This window comes from Ranitomeya imitator, chromosome 4, assembly GCF_032444005.1.
Source record: "Ranitomeya imitator isolate aRanImi1 chromosome 4, aRanImi1.pri, whole genome shotgun sequence".
NCBI lineage: Eukaryota > Metazoa > Chordata > Amphibia > Anura > Dendrobatidae > Ranitomeya > Ranitomeya imitator.
The window spans coordinates 651774916-651788241 of NC_091285.1; positions in this window are offsets into that span (position 1 = coordinate 651774916).

A 13326-nucleotide genomic window follows, 5' to 3' on the forward strand; every position below is an offset into this window, starting at 1 on the left:
TCTGCATAGCTGAGTGCTTCTTTGCTATTTGTTGCTATTTTTTCTGTCCAGCTTGTCTATTTGTTTTGCTGGAAGCTCTGGGACGCAAAGGGTGTACCTCCGTGCCGTTAGTTCGGTACGGAGGGTCTTTTTGCCCCCTTTGCGTGGTTTTCTTTAGGGTTTTGTGTAGACCGCAAAGTTATCTTTCCTATCCTCGTTCTGTCTAGAATATCGGGCCTCACTTTGCTGAATCTATTTCATCCCTACGTTTGTCTTTTCATCTTACTCACAGTCATTATATGTGGGGGGCTGCCTTTTCCTTTGGGGTATTTCTCTGAGGCAAGGTAGGCTTATTTTTCTATCTTCAGGCTAGTTAGTTTCTCAGGCTGTGCCGAGTTGCATAGGGAGCGTTGGGCGCAATCCACAGCTGCCTCTAGTTGTGTTTGGAGAGGATCAGGAATTGCGGTCTACAGAGTTTCCACGTCTCAGAGCTCGTTCTATTATTTTGGGTTATTGTCAGATCACTGTATGTGCTCTGATCGCTATGTACATTGTGTTACTGAATTGCCTATCATAACAGTACAGGAAGCCAAAAGTACTAATGATTCTCAATAGAGGGAAAAAAGAAGTTCTGAGACCATTTTTTTTCCTTTGCACTGTGATTTGTCTTTTTTTTCCCCTAGACATTTGGGTGGTTCAGGACACAGGTGTTACAATGGACATTAAAGGTCTGTCTTCATGTGTAGATCAGCTCACGGCAAGAGTTCAAGATATTCAAAATTTTGTGGTTCAGAATTCTTTGTTAGAACCGAGAATTCCTATTCCAGATTTGTTTTTTAGAGATAGAACTAAATTTCTGAGTTTCAAGAATAATTGTAAACTGTTTCTGGCTTTGAAACCTCGCTCCTCTGGTGACCCAGCGCAACAGGTTAGGATCGTCATTTCTTTTTTGCGTGGCAACCCTCAGGACTGGGCATTTTCTCTTGCATCAGGAGATCCTGCATTGAGTGATATCGATGCGTTTTTCCTGGCGCTTGGATTGCTGTACGATGAGCCTAATTCAGTAGATCAGGCAGAAAAAAATTTGCTGGCTCTGTGTCAGGGTCAGGATGAGATAGAGGTATATTGTCAGAAATTTAGAAAATGGTCCGTGCTCACTCAATGGAATGAATCTGCGCTTGCAGCCATTTTCAGAAAGGGTCTCTCTGAAGCCATTAAGGATGTCATGGTGGGATTTCCTATGCCCGCTGGTTTGAATGAGTCTATGTCTTTGGCCATTCAGATCGGTCGACGCTTGCGTGAGCGTAAATCTGTGTACCATTTGGCGGTATTACCTGAGATTAAACCTGAGCCTATGCAGTGCGATAGGACTATGACCAGAGTTGAACGGCAAGAACACAGACGTCTGAATGGGCTGTGTTTCTACTGTGGTGATTCCACTCATGCTATCTCTGATTGTCCTAAGCGCACTAAGCGGTTCGCTAGGTCTGCCGCCATTGGTACTGTACAGTCAAAATTTCTTCTGTCCGTTACCTTGATATGCTCCTTGTCGTCGTATTCTGTCATGGCGTTTGTGGATTCAGGCGCTGCCCTGAATTTGATGGACTTGGATTATGCTAAACGTTGTGGGTTTTTATTGGAGCCCTTGCAGTGTCCTATTCCATTGAGAGGAATTGATGCTACACCTTTGGCCAAGAATAAGCCTCAATACTGGACCCAGCTGACCATGTGCATGGCTCCTGCACATCAGGAGGTTATTCGCTTTCTGGTGTTGCATAGTCTGCATGATGTGGTCGTGTTGGGGTTGCCATGGCTACAAGCCCATAATCCAGTATTGGATTGGAATTCCATGTTGGTGTCCAGCTGGGGTTGTCAGGGGGTACATGGTGATGTTCCATTTCTGTCAATTTCGTCATCCACCCCTTCTGAGGTTCCAGAGTTCTTGTCTGATTACCGGGATGTATTTGATGAGCCCAAGTCCGATGCCCTGCCTCCGCATAGGGATTGTGATTGTGCTATCAATTTGATTCCTGGTAGTAAATTCCCAAAAGGTCGACTGTTTAATTTATCCGTGCCTGAGCACACCGCTATGCGCAGTTATGTGAAGGAATCCCTGGAGAAGGGGCATATTCGCCCGTCATCATCGCCATTAGGAGCAGGGTTCTTTTTTGTAGCCAAGAAGGATGGTTCGCTGAGACCGTGTATAGATTACCGCCTTCTTAATAAGATCACTGTTAAATTTCAGTACCCCTTGCCATTGTTATCTGATTTGTTTGCTCGGATTAAGGGGGCTAGTTGGTTCACTAAGATAGATCTTCGTGGTGCGTATAATCTGGTGAGAATCAGGCAAGGCGATGAATGGAAAACTGCATTTAATACGCCCGAGGGTCATTTTGAGTATCTAGTGATGCCGTTCGGACTTGCCAATGCTCCATCAGTGTTTCAATCCTTTATGCATGACATCTTCCGTGAGTACCTGGATAAATTCCTGATTGTGTACTTGGATGACATTTTGATCTTTTTGGATGATTGGGAGTCTCATGTGAAGCAGGTCAGAACGGTTTTTCAGGTCCTGCGTGCTAATTCTTTGTTTGTGAAGGGATCAAAGTGTCTCTTTGGTGTGCAGAAGGTTTCATTTTTGGGGTTCATCTTTTCCCCTTCTACTATCGAGATGGATCCGGTTAAGGTCCAAGCCATCCATGATTGGACTCAGCCGACATCTCTGAAAAATCTGCAAAAGTTCCTGGGCTTTGCTAATTTTTATCGTCGCTTCATCTGCAATTTTTCTAGTGTTGCCAAACCATTGACCGATTTGACCAAGAAGGGTGCTGATGTGGTCAATTGGTCTTCTGCTGCTGTGGAAGCTTTTCAAGAGTTGAAGCGTCGTTTTTCTTCTGCCCCTGTGTTGTGTCAACCAGATGTTTCTCTTCCGTTCCAGGTCGAGGTTGATGCTTCTGAGATTGGAGCAGGGGCTGTTTTGTCACAGAGAGGTTCTGGTTGCTCAGTGATGAAACCATGCGCTTTCTTTTCCAGGAAGTTTTCGCCTGCTGAGCGAAATTATGATGTGGGCAACCGAGAGTTGCTGGCCATGAAGTGGGCATTCGAGGAGTGGCGTCATTGGCTTGAAGGAGCTAAGCATCGCGTGGTGGTATTGACTGATCATAAGAACTTGACTTATCTCGAGTCTGCCAAGCGCTTGAATCCTAGACAAGCTTGTTGGTCGTTGTTTTTTGCCCGTTTTGACTGTGATTTCGTACCTTCCGGGCTCTAAAAATGTGAAGGCGGATGCTCTGTCTAGGAGTTTTGTGCCCGACTCTCCGGGTTTATCTGAGCCGGCGGGTATCCTCAAGGAAGGAGTAATTGTGTCTGCCATCTCCCCTGATTTGCGGCGGGTGCTGCAAAAATTTCAGGCTAATAAACCTGATCGTTGCCCAGCAGAGAAACTGTTTGTCCCTGATAGGTGGACGAATAGAGTTATCTCTGAACTTCATTGTTCGGTGTTGGCTGGTCATCCTGGAATCTTTGGTACCAGAGAGTTAGTGGCTAGATCCTTTTGGTGGCCCTCTCTGTCGCGGGATGTGCGTACTTTTGTGCAGTCCTGTGGGATTTGTGCTCGGGCTAAGCCCTGCTGTTCTCGTGCCAGTGGGTTGCTTTTGCCCTTGCCGGTCCCGAAGAGGCCTTGGACACATATCTCTATGGATTTTATTTCTGACCTTCCCGTTTCTCAAAAGATGTCAGTCATTTGGGTGGTCTGTGATCGCTTTTCTAAGATGGTCCATCTGGTACCCTTGTCTAAATTGCCTTCCTCCTCTGATTTGGTGCCTTTGTTCTTCCAGCATGTGGTTCGTTTGCATGGCATTCCAGAGAATATTGTTTCTGACAGAGGTTCCCAGTTTGTTTCGAGGTTTTGGCGAGCCTTTTGTGGTAGGATGGGCATTGACTTGTCTTTTTCCTCGGCTTTCCATCCTCAGACTAATGGCCAGACCGAACGAACCAATCAGACCTTGGAAACATATCTGAGATGCTTTGTTTCTGCTGATCAGGATGACTGGATGTCCTTTTTGCCTTTGGCTGAGTTCGCCCTTAATAATCGGGCCAGCTCGGCTACCTTGGTTTCGCCGTTTTTCTGCAATTCTGGGTTCCATCCTCGTTTCTCTTCAGGACAGGTTGAGTCTTCGGACTGTCCTGGTGTGGATACTGTGGTGGACAGGTTGCAGCAGATTTGGACTCAGGTAGTGGACAATTTGACCTTGTCCCAAGAGAAGGCTCAACTTTTCGCTAATCGCAGACGCCGTGTGGGTCCCCGACTTCGTGTTGGGGATCTGGTTTGGTTATCTTCTCGTCATATTCCTATGAAGGTTTCCTCTCCTAAGTTTAAACCTCGTTTTATTGGTCCATATAGGATTTCTGAGGTTCTTAATCCTGTGTCTTTTCGTCTGACCCTTCCAGATTCTTTTTCCATACATAACGTATTCCATAGGTCATTGTTGCGGAGATACGTGGCACCTATGGTCCCATCTGTTGAGCCTCCTGCCCCGGTTTTGGTGGAGGGGGAATTGGAGTATATTGTGGAGAAGATTTTGGATTCTCGTGTTTCAAGACGGAAACTCCAGTATCTGGTTAAATGGAAGGGTTATGCTCAGGAAGATAATTCCTGGGTTTTTGCCTCTGATGTCCATGCTCCCGATCTTGTTCGTGCCTTTCATGTGGCTCATCCTGGTCGGCCTGGGGGCTCTGGTGAGGGATCGGTGACCCCTCCTCAAGGGGGGGGTACTGTTGTGAATTCTGTGGCAGAGTTCACTCCTGTGGTCACAAGTGGTACTTCGGCTGATTCTCTCTGGGAGCTTCCGTTTGTGGAGGAAAGTGGTACTGCAGCTTCTGAGTTTCCTTCCTCAGGTGATCTGGTGAGGTCGTTAGCTGCTTCTCTACTTAACTCCACCTGATGCTTTGATCCATGCTTCCTGTCAATGTTCCAGTGTTGGACTTGTGTTTCTCTGGATCATTCCTGTGGCCTGCTGCTCTGCATAGCTAAGTGCTTCTTTGCTATTTGTTGCTATTTTTTCTGTCCAGCTTGTCTATTTGTTTTGCTGGAAGCTCTGGGACTCAAAGGGTGTACCTCCGTGCCGTTAGTTCGGTACGGAGGGTCTTTTTGCCCCCTTTGCGTGGTTTTCTTTAGGGTTTTGTGTAGACCGCAAAGTTATCTTTCCTATCCTCGTTCTGTCTAGAATATCGGGCCTCACTTTGCTGAATCTATTTCATCCCTACGTTTGTCTTTTCATCTTACTCACAGTCATTATATGTGGGGGGCTGCCTTTTCCTTTGGGGTATTTCTCTGAGGCAAGGTAGGCTTATTTTTCTATCTTCAGGCAAGTTAGTTTCTCAGGCTGTGCCGAGTTGCATAGGGAGCGTTAGGCGCAATCCACAGCTGCCTCTAGTTGTGTTTGGAGAGGATCAGGAATTGCGGTCTACAGAGTTTCCACGTCTCAGAGCTCGTTCTATTATTTTGGGTTATTGTCAGATCACTGTATGTGCTCTGATCACTATGTACATTGTGTTACTGAATTGCCTATCATAACAGTTGCCGCTCCTCAGTGCCAAGCAGGAGATCTCATTTGGCTTAATGAGAGACCTCTGACTGGGGTTTAAGGGGGACAATGTCACTCCTTAAGTAGGCTAAGGAACCCTCCTCTATATGGTGGTTCTCAAATGCAGACAAGTGACAAAGCAGTGATGACAAAGTCATTGCCTTTAAACATTATGATCAACCTGAAACGGCTGATAACAGAAAACAATATTTTGTTCCATTTAGATAACCATACAGTGGCTTGCTAGAGTACTCACCCCAATTGGAATGTTTCGTGGTGTATTGCTACCTCACAACCTGGAATTTTACTATTTTTTAGAGTTTGCATCAGTTCGTGTAAAGAACATGCCAACAACTGTGAACATTTGGTTTTCTTTATATTGTGAAGCAAACAACAAAATAACTGAAAACTTCAGGGTGCATAATTAATCACCAACCTAAAGTCAGTACTTTGTAGAGCTTCTTTTTGCAGCAATTACAGCTGCAAGTTGTTTTGGATAAGTCTGAGTTTCCACTGGATTTTTTGCCCAATCCTCAAGGCAAAACTGCTCAAGTTTCTTCAAGTTAGATGGTTTCCTCTGGTGGACAGCAATCTACAAGTCTGACCACAGATTCTCAAATGAATTAAGGTCTGGGCTTTGACTAGGCCACTCCAAAACATTTACACGTTTCCCCGTAAACCACTGGAGTGTTGCGTTAGCAGTAGGCTTTGGGTCATTTGTCTTGTTGGACTGTGACACTCCGTCCCATTCTCAAATAACTGAAACAGGTTTTGCTCAAGAAAATCCCTGTAATTTGCACCATCCATCTTCCCCTCAACTTGGATCACTTTCCCTGTCCCTACTGCTGAAAAACATCCCCACAGCATGATGCTGCCACCACCATGTTTCACTGAGGGGATGGTGTTCTTGGGGTGATGCGTAGTTGTTTGCTTTCCTGGGTGGGCAAAAAGTTAAATTTTGGTCTCATCTGACCACAGCATCTTCCTCAATACATTTGGGAAGTCTCCCACATGTCTTTTGGCAAACTCAAAATGAGCCTTACAATTTTTGTATGTAAGTAAAGTTTTTTTCTGCCCACTCTTCCATAAAGGCCACCTCTATGGAGTGTACGACTTATCGTGGTCAAATGGACAAATACTCCAGTCTCTGCTTGGGAACTTTGCAGCTCCTTCAGGGTTACCTTTGGTCTCTGCCTATCTGATTACTATCCTCCTTACTCAGGCTGAGCATTTTGGTGGGCGGTCCTCACTTGGCAGGTTTGATGATAATGGATTTGATGGTGCTCCAGGGATCATCAGAGATTGGAGTATTTTTCATAACCCAACCCTGACTTTTACTTTTCAACAACCTTGTCCCTGACTTGTTTGGAGATCTCTTTGGTCTTAATGGTGTGGTTTGCTTATTGGTGCCTCTTGTTAATGGAGTTGCAGTGTCTGTGGCCTTTCAGAAAAGGTAAAGTGTATATACTGACAGACATGGGACACTTAGGTTGCACACAGGGGGAAGTCCTGTCACTACACATGGGACTTATGAAGGGAATTGCTTGCACCAGAAATTATTAGGAGCTTCATTGCAAAAGGGATGAATACATATGAACATGCCAATTTTAAGATATTTGATCCCATAAATTTAATTGATTCCTATATTTTTCTCACTTCACCAACTTAGACAATTTAGCGCTGATGCATCACACGCAAATCGGATTACAAAAATATTTAAACACAGGTTGTAATGTAACAAAATAGGTAAAAATACAAGGAGGTGAATACTTTCGCAAGGCACTGTATATTACATTTTGCATAAATATGATGTATACAATGTGTGTAGAATTATTAGACCAGTGAGTATTTTGATTATATCATCATTTTTATGCAGATTTTCTACCTCCACGCTGTATAAATGTGAATACTGATTGGATGAAGGAGATCAGGTGATGTGTATTTGTGCAAGGGGGGGGGGGGGAGAGTGCGGCCTGAGGATACAACTCCCTTTATCAGAGTGTGCAGAATTATTAGGCATCTTCTTCAAGAGAAATGCGCCAAAAAAGAGATTTACCTGACTGAACAGTAAAAAAATTGTTACAAGTCTTACAGAGGGAGGCGTCAGTCCTGAGGTTGCTACGATATTGGGGCGGTCACAGAACCAGCAAAAGTCTTCCTGCAAATAGACAAAAAGGTCCCTAAAAACATGTTGAGGAAAAAAGACTCACATTATCCACCAAAGATGTGAGAAGAATAAAACGTGAAGTGACCAGAAAGCCATTACACTTCAGTGCTGTCATATTCCAGAACTATAACCTCCCTGGAGACCAGAAGTACAAGGTGTTCAGTGCTCAGAGACATGGCCGAATTAAGGAGGCTGAGCCCATCCACCAGGAAGCAAGGCACAGAGGTACAAGGTGTTCAGAGACATGGCTGAGGTGAGGAGGCTGAGCCCGTCCACCACTGAGCAAGACACAGAATTACAATGTGTTTAGTCTCACTGCTGAGGTGAGGAAGGCTGAGCCCGTCCACCACCGAGCAAGACACAGAAGTACTAGGTGTTCAGTGCCGAGACATGGCCGAGGTAAGGAAAGGTGAAACCCAACCACCACCGAGGAAGGCACATAATTACATGGTGTTCACACTCACTGCTGAGGTGAGGAAGGCTGAGCCCGTCCACCACCGAGCAAGACACAGAAGTACAAGGTATTCAGTGCTCAGAGACATGGCTGAGGAAAGGAAGGGTGAGCCCGTGCACCACGGAGCAAGGCACAGAATTACAATGTGTTTAGTGCTGAGACATGGCCGAGGTAAGGAAAGGTGAAACCCAACCACCACCGAAGAATGCACATAATTACAAGGTGTTCACACTCACTGCTGAGGTGAGGAAGGCTGAGCCCATCCACCACCGAGCAAGACACAGAAGTACAAGGTGTTCAGTGCTCAGAGAAATGGCTGAGGAAAGGAAGGGTGAGCCCGTCCACCACGGAGCAAGGCACAGAACTCCAAGGTGTTTAGACTCACTGCCGAGGTGAGGAAGACAAACACAGTCCAAGGTAAAGGAGGCTGAGCCCAACCACCACTGAGCAAGACACAGATGGTGCTCAGTGTCTAGAGACATGGCCCAGGTACAGAGGCTGAAAGCTGACCACCAAGCACGACCCAGAAGTACAAGGCACTCAGAAACATGGATGAGGTAAGGAAGGATTAAACCCGATCACCACTAAACATGACCTGGAAGAGGAAACTTCAAGACTTAGCCAATAACAGAATTTTTGGTTGCTTACCGTAAAATCTGTTTCTCGGAGCCTTCATTGGGGGACACAGGAACCATGGGTGTATGCTGCTGTCACTAGGAGGCTGACACTATGCAAATAAAAGTTATCTCCTACTCTGCAGTGTACACCCTACCGGCAGGAAGTAGGATATTCAGTTAGTGAGAAAGCAGTAGGAGAAGAAACGTGTAAAAGAGAAAGAATAATAATATAATAATCTTAAACTGTAAAGCGCTGCAAAATTTGTTGGTGCTTTATAAATAAACAGTTTCAAACACTCAAAGAGTGTTCAAAGAACTCGATCGTTAACAGTATAATACAATAAACAGCGCTGTTCAACTTGGGAGGGTGCTGTGTCCCCCAATGAAGGCTCCGAGAAATAGATTTTACGGTAAGCAACCAAAAATCCTGTTTTCTCTATCGCCTCTCATTGGGGGACACAGGAACCATGGGACGTCCAAAAGCAGTCCCTGGGGTGGGAAAAACAGACTTCCATCAGGTCAAAGGACTCACCACTGCTGCCTGCAGGATCCTTCTGCCTAGGCTCGCATCCACCAAAGCGTAGGTATGGACCTTGTAAAATTTGGCGAACGTGTGGATGGAAGACCAGGTTGCCGCTTTGCAGAGCCGTAGGGCGGAAGCCCTGTGGTGCACCGCCCAGGAGGCGCAGACTGCCCAGGTCGGGTGAGCCTTTATCCCCGGAGGGGGCACTCTGTTCTTGAACCGGTAAGCCTCCAAAATTGCCGTTCTGATCCAGCGAGCAATAGTTGCCTTGGAAGCCGGCAGGCCTCTGCGCGTGCAATCAGGAATGACGAAAAAAGAATTCGTCTTCCGGAAAGGGGACGTTCTATCCAGGTAGATCCTCACTGCCCTGACGAGGTCCAGCTTGGTCAACGATCGCTCCAGAGGATGAGTCGGAGCTGGGCAAAAGAAAGGTAGAACGATGCCCTCGTTGAGGTGGAAGGTGGAAACCACCTTAGGAAGGAAGGCAGAGGCCTGAGGACCACCTTGTCCTGGTGGATGACCAAGAAAGGAGGTCGGCAAGAGATAGGCGGATAGAAGTGATGGCCACAAGAAAGGCCACCTTCCAAGATAGAAGTGACAGGGGAACCTCCCTGAGGCTCAAAGGGGGAAACTCTCAGAACGTCCAGTACCAGATTTATACCCCATGAATCCACAGGGGCCCTGAACGGAGGGACAGCATGGGCCACTCCTTGAAGGAAGGTCTTAACCTGTGGCCGAGAAGATACAGTCTTCTGAAAAAGGATGGAGAGCGCAGAAACATGGCCCTTCAGGGAACTAAGAGCAAGGACCGAATCCAGTCCTGAATGAAGGAAAGCCAAAATGGAAAGCAAGGAAAGGGACCTAGGTAAAATGCAGTTGGACTCGCACCAATGGAAATAAGCCTTCCAGGTACGATAGTAAATCCTGGAAGACGAAGGCTTCCTAGCCTGGATCATGGTGTGAATCACCTGGTCCGAAAGGCCGGACGCTCTTAGAACTGCGGTATCAACAGCCACGCCGTTAAACTGAGCGACCGAGAATTCGGGTGGCAAATCGTACCCTGAGAGAGCAGGTCGGGCCTGTCTGGAAGGCGTCAAGGGGCGTCCGCGAGAAGATTGACGATCTCCGCAATCCAAGCTCTCCTGGGCCAGTCCGGGGCAATCAGAATAACCGGCACCCCTTCCGCTTTGAACTTTTCCAACAGCTTGGGAAGTAAGGGCAGGAGTGGGAATAGATAGGGCAGCACGGACTGCAACCAATGAATGGCCAGAGCGTCGACGCCCCCTGCGAGGGGGGTCACAAGACCTGGAGATGAACCGAGGAACTTTCCTGTTCATTCGGGACACTGTGAGGTCCACGTCCGGAGTCCCCCTTCGAAGACAAATCTGATGGAAAACCTCCGGATGCGAGGGTCATTCCCCTGCCGCGAGACCCTCGTGGCTGAGGAAGCCGGTGGCCCAATTGTCCACGCCGGGGATATGCACCGCGGATATCAACGGAACCGTTGCCTCTGCCCAGAGGAGGATCTTGGATACCTCGGCCAAAGAGCCCCGAGTCCCTCCTAGAAGGTTGACATATGCCACCGCCGTGGCATTGTCCGCTGGATTCGGATAGGAAGACCGCTGAGAATCTTTTCCCAGTGACGAAGGGAGAGAAGGATGGCCCGAATCTCGAGGACGTTGATCGGTAGAGAAGACTCCTGCGCCGACCAACGGCCCTGAACAGTCAGGTGGCGAAACACCGCACCCCAGCCGAGCAGGCTGGCGTCTGTCATCACCACCCGCCAGTGAACTGGAAGGAAGGACTTGCCCTGGGGGATGAGAGGTGATGTCAGCCACCAGTTGAGGGACCGCTTGACCTGGGAAGAGAGTCGGATCAGATGATCCAGAGAGAAGACAGACCTGTCCCACTGTGACAGAATGGCCTGCTGAAGAGGTCGAGAGTGCGAAGGGAATCGCTTCCAATGTTGCCACCATCCTCCCCAGAACCTTCATGGCCGATCAAAAGGAGAGAAGCCGAGGACCCTGGAGCAAGCGTACGTCCCGACGAAGAATGGATCTCTTATCTTCGGGGAGGAAGACTTTGGTCTGACGAGTGTCGAAGAGCATGCCCAGAAAGATGAGGCGCTGGGAGGGAACAAGACAGGATTTCTTCCTGTTGACAAGCCACCTGGAACGTGTCGAGGACGATGGACGGGCTCTCGTGAGCCTGAGAAAAGGATGGAGCCTTGATGAGGATATCGTCGAGTTACAGAAAAGTACCATTCCCCTGACTCTCAAGATGGCTATCAGCGCCGCCGTGATCTTTGTGAAAACCCTGGGAGCGGTTGCGAGAACAAAAAGCAGGGCGACCAACTGGGAATGCTCCTGATGTACCGCAAAGCGCAGGAATCTGTGATGTCCTGGAGATATAGGGACATGAAATAAGGCGTCCATAACGTCTATGGAGCACAGAAATTCCTATGCCTCCATGGAAGTGATTACTGAACGAAGGAATTCCATTCCGAAAGTCGCAGACGAACCCTTTTATTTAGTAACTTGAGAACCGGGATTGGTTCCAGTAGAAGCCTGTGAATCCTTCTCTTTCTGGAATGGGAACGATTACCACCTCCACGCTGAGAAGAGAGGCGATGGCTGCAAGGAAACCCAGAACCAAAGTCGGGTCTTTGGAGGGCGAGATTTAAAGAACGATCCCAGGGCTGAGAAGCAAAATCAGTTTTGTATCTCGAGGATATCGCTTCCCTGACCCATGCATCCTCCATCGCCATAAGCCAAACGTCTTTGAAGAAAGGAAGGCGAACGCCTAGCTTGGGAGATGCGCCGGGATTTCAGTGAGAATCATGCCGAGGTACATCTTCCAGGTCTAGACCTGGTGGATCTTCCTTGGGAATAGCAGGAGAGCCAGGAAGAAGTGGACCTAAAGGAAAACTTCTTCCTATCTTGGCACGCTTGCGACCTCTGCTGTAGAGGAAGAGGTCGGCGAGGTTTGGATTGGGGGAGAAGAGAACTTGTCCCCCCCTGGTCGTGTCCTTAATAATTCGGTCCGGTCTGGAACCAAAAGACGTGATCCCTGAAAGGGCAAAGTGGTAAGTGCCTTCTTAGAAAACAGGACCGCTTGCCAAGCCTTAAGCCAAACTGTCTGGCGGATGGCTACGACATTGCTGGATGCCTGAGCTGCCCGAGACGCGGCATCCAGGGAGGCAGAGACCAAATACTCGCTCGCATGAGAAATCTGGTTGGTAAGCTCCGCTAGTTGATCTGGTTGGGTCCAGCCAGAGTGCCTTGACGGAGTTGCTTTGCTCATTTGGCCACAGACTTTGAAACCCATGAGGAGGCAAAAGGTGGGCAAAGAGTGGACACAGCCGCTTTGAAGGCTGACATCGCAAAGGATTCTAAATGTCTACCATTAGATTCCTTCAAAGATGCTGCACCAGGAAAAGGGCCGGACTGTGTAGTCTGGAGACTGGCGGGCCGGCCCACGGAGGAGAAGCTGTCCAGTTGGCGGTGCTCCGGGAAAAATGATATAACACGCCGAGGCACTGTCCTCTTTGAAAGCGTCTGGCCGGATTCTCTCTCTTTCTCTGGCCACCAGCTCCTCGAACTCAGAACGAGGGGCGAAAACTTTGGAAGGTGGTTTGGACCGTCTAAACAAAACCGCCTGATCTGCGGGTTCCGTAGCGGAGTCTTTGATGCCACAGGTCTGGTTAACTGCAGCAATGAGGTTCTGAACCATATCCCTCCTACTAGCGATTTGGTTAGAATTCAGCTTCAACACATCTTCCGAAGGTGCATCCGAGAACGCTTCGCCTGACCCGTGGGAGGAAGACCGGGGAAAAAAACCCCTCAGACCGGCGTTCCTGTCTAGATCCTTTGCGGCCCATCTTGGTAGACTCGGACAGAGCCTCCTGTGACCTGCTAGCCACAGCGGAAGACGTCAGGGGCAACCTATCCAGCACAGACACTAGGGTCTGAGACACTCGGGTGAGATCGCAGGGATTGGGA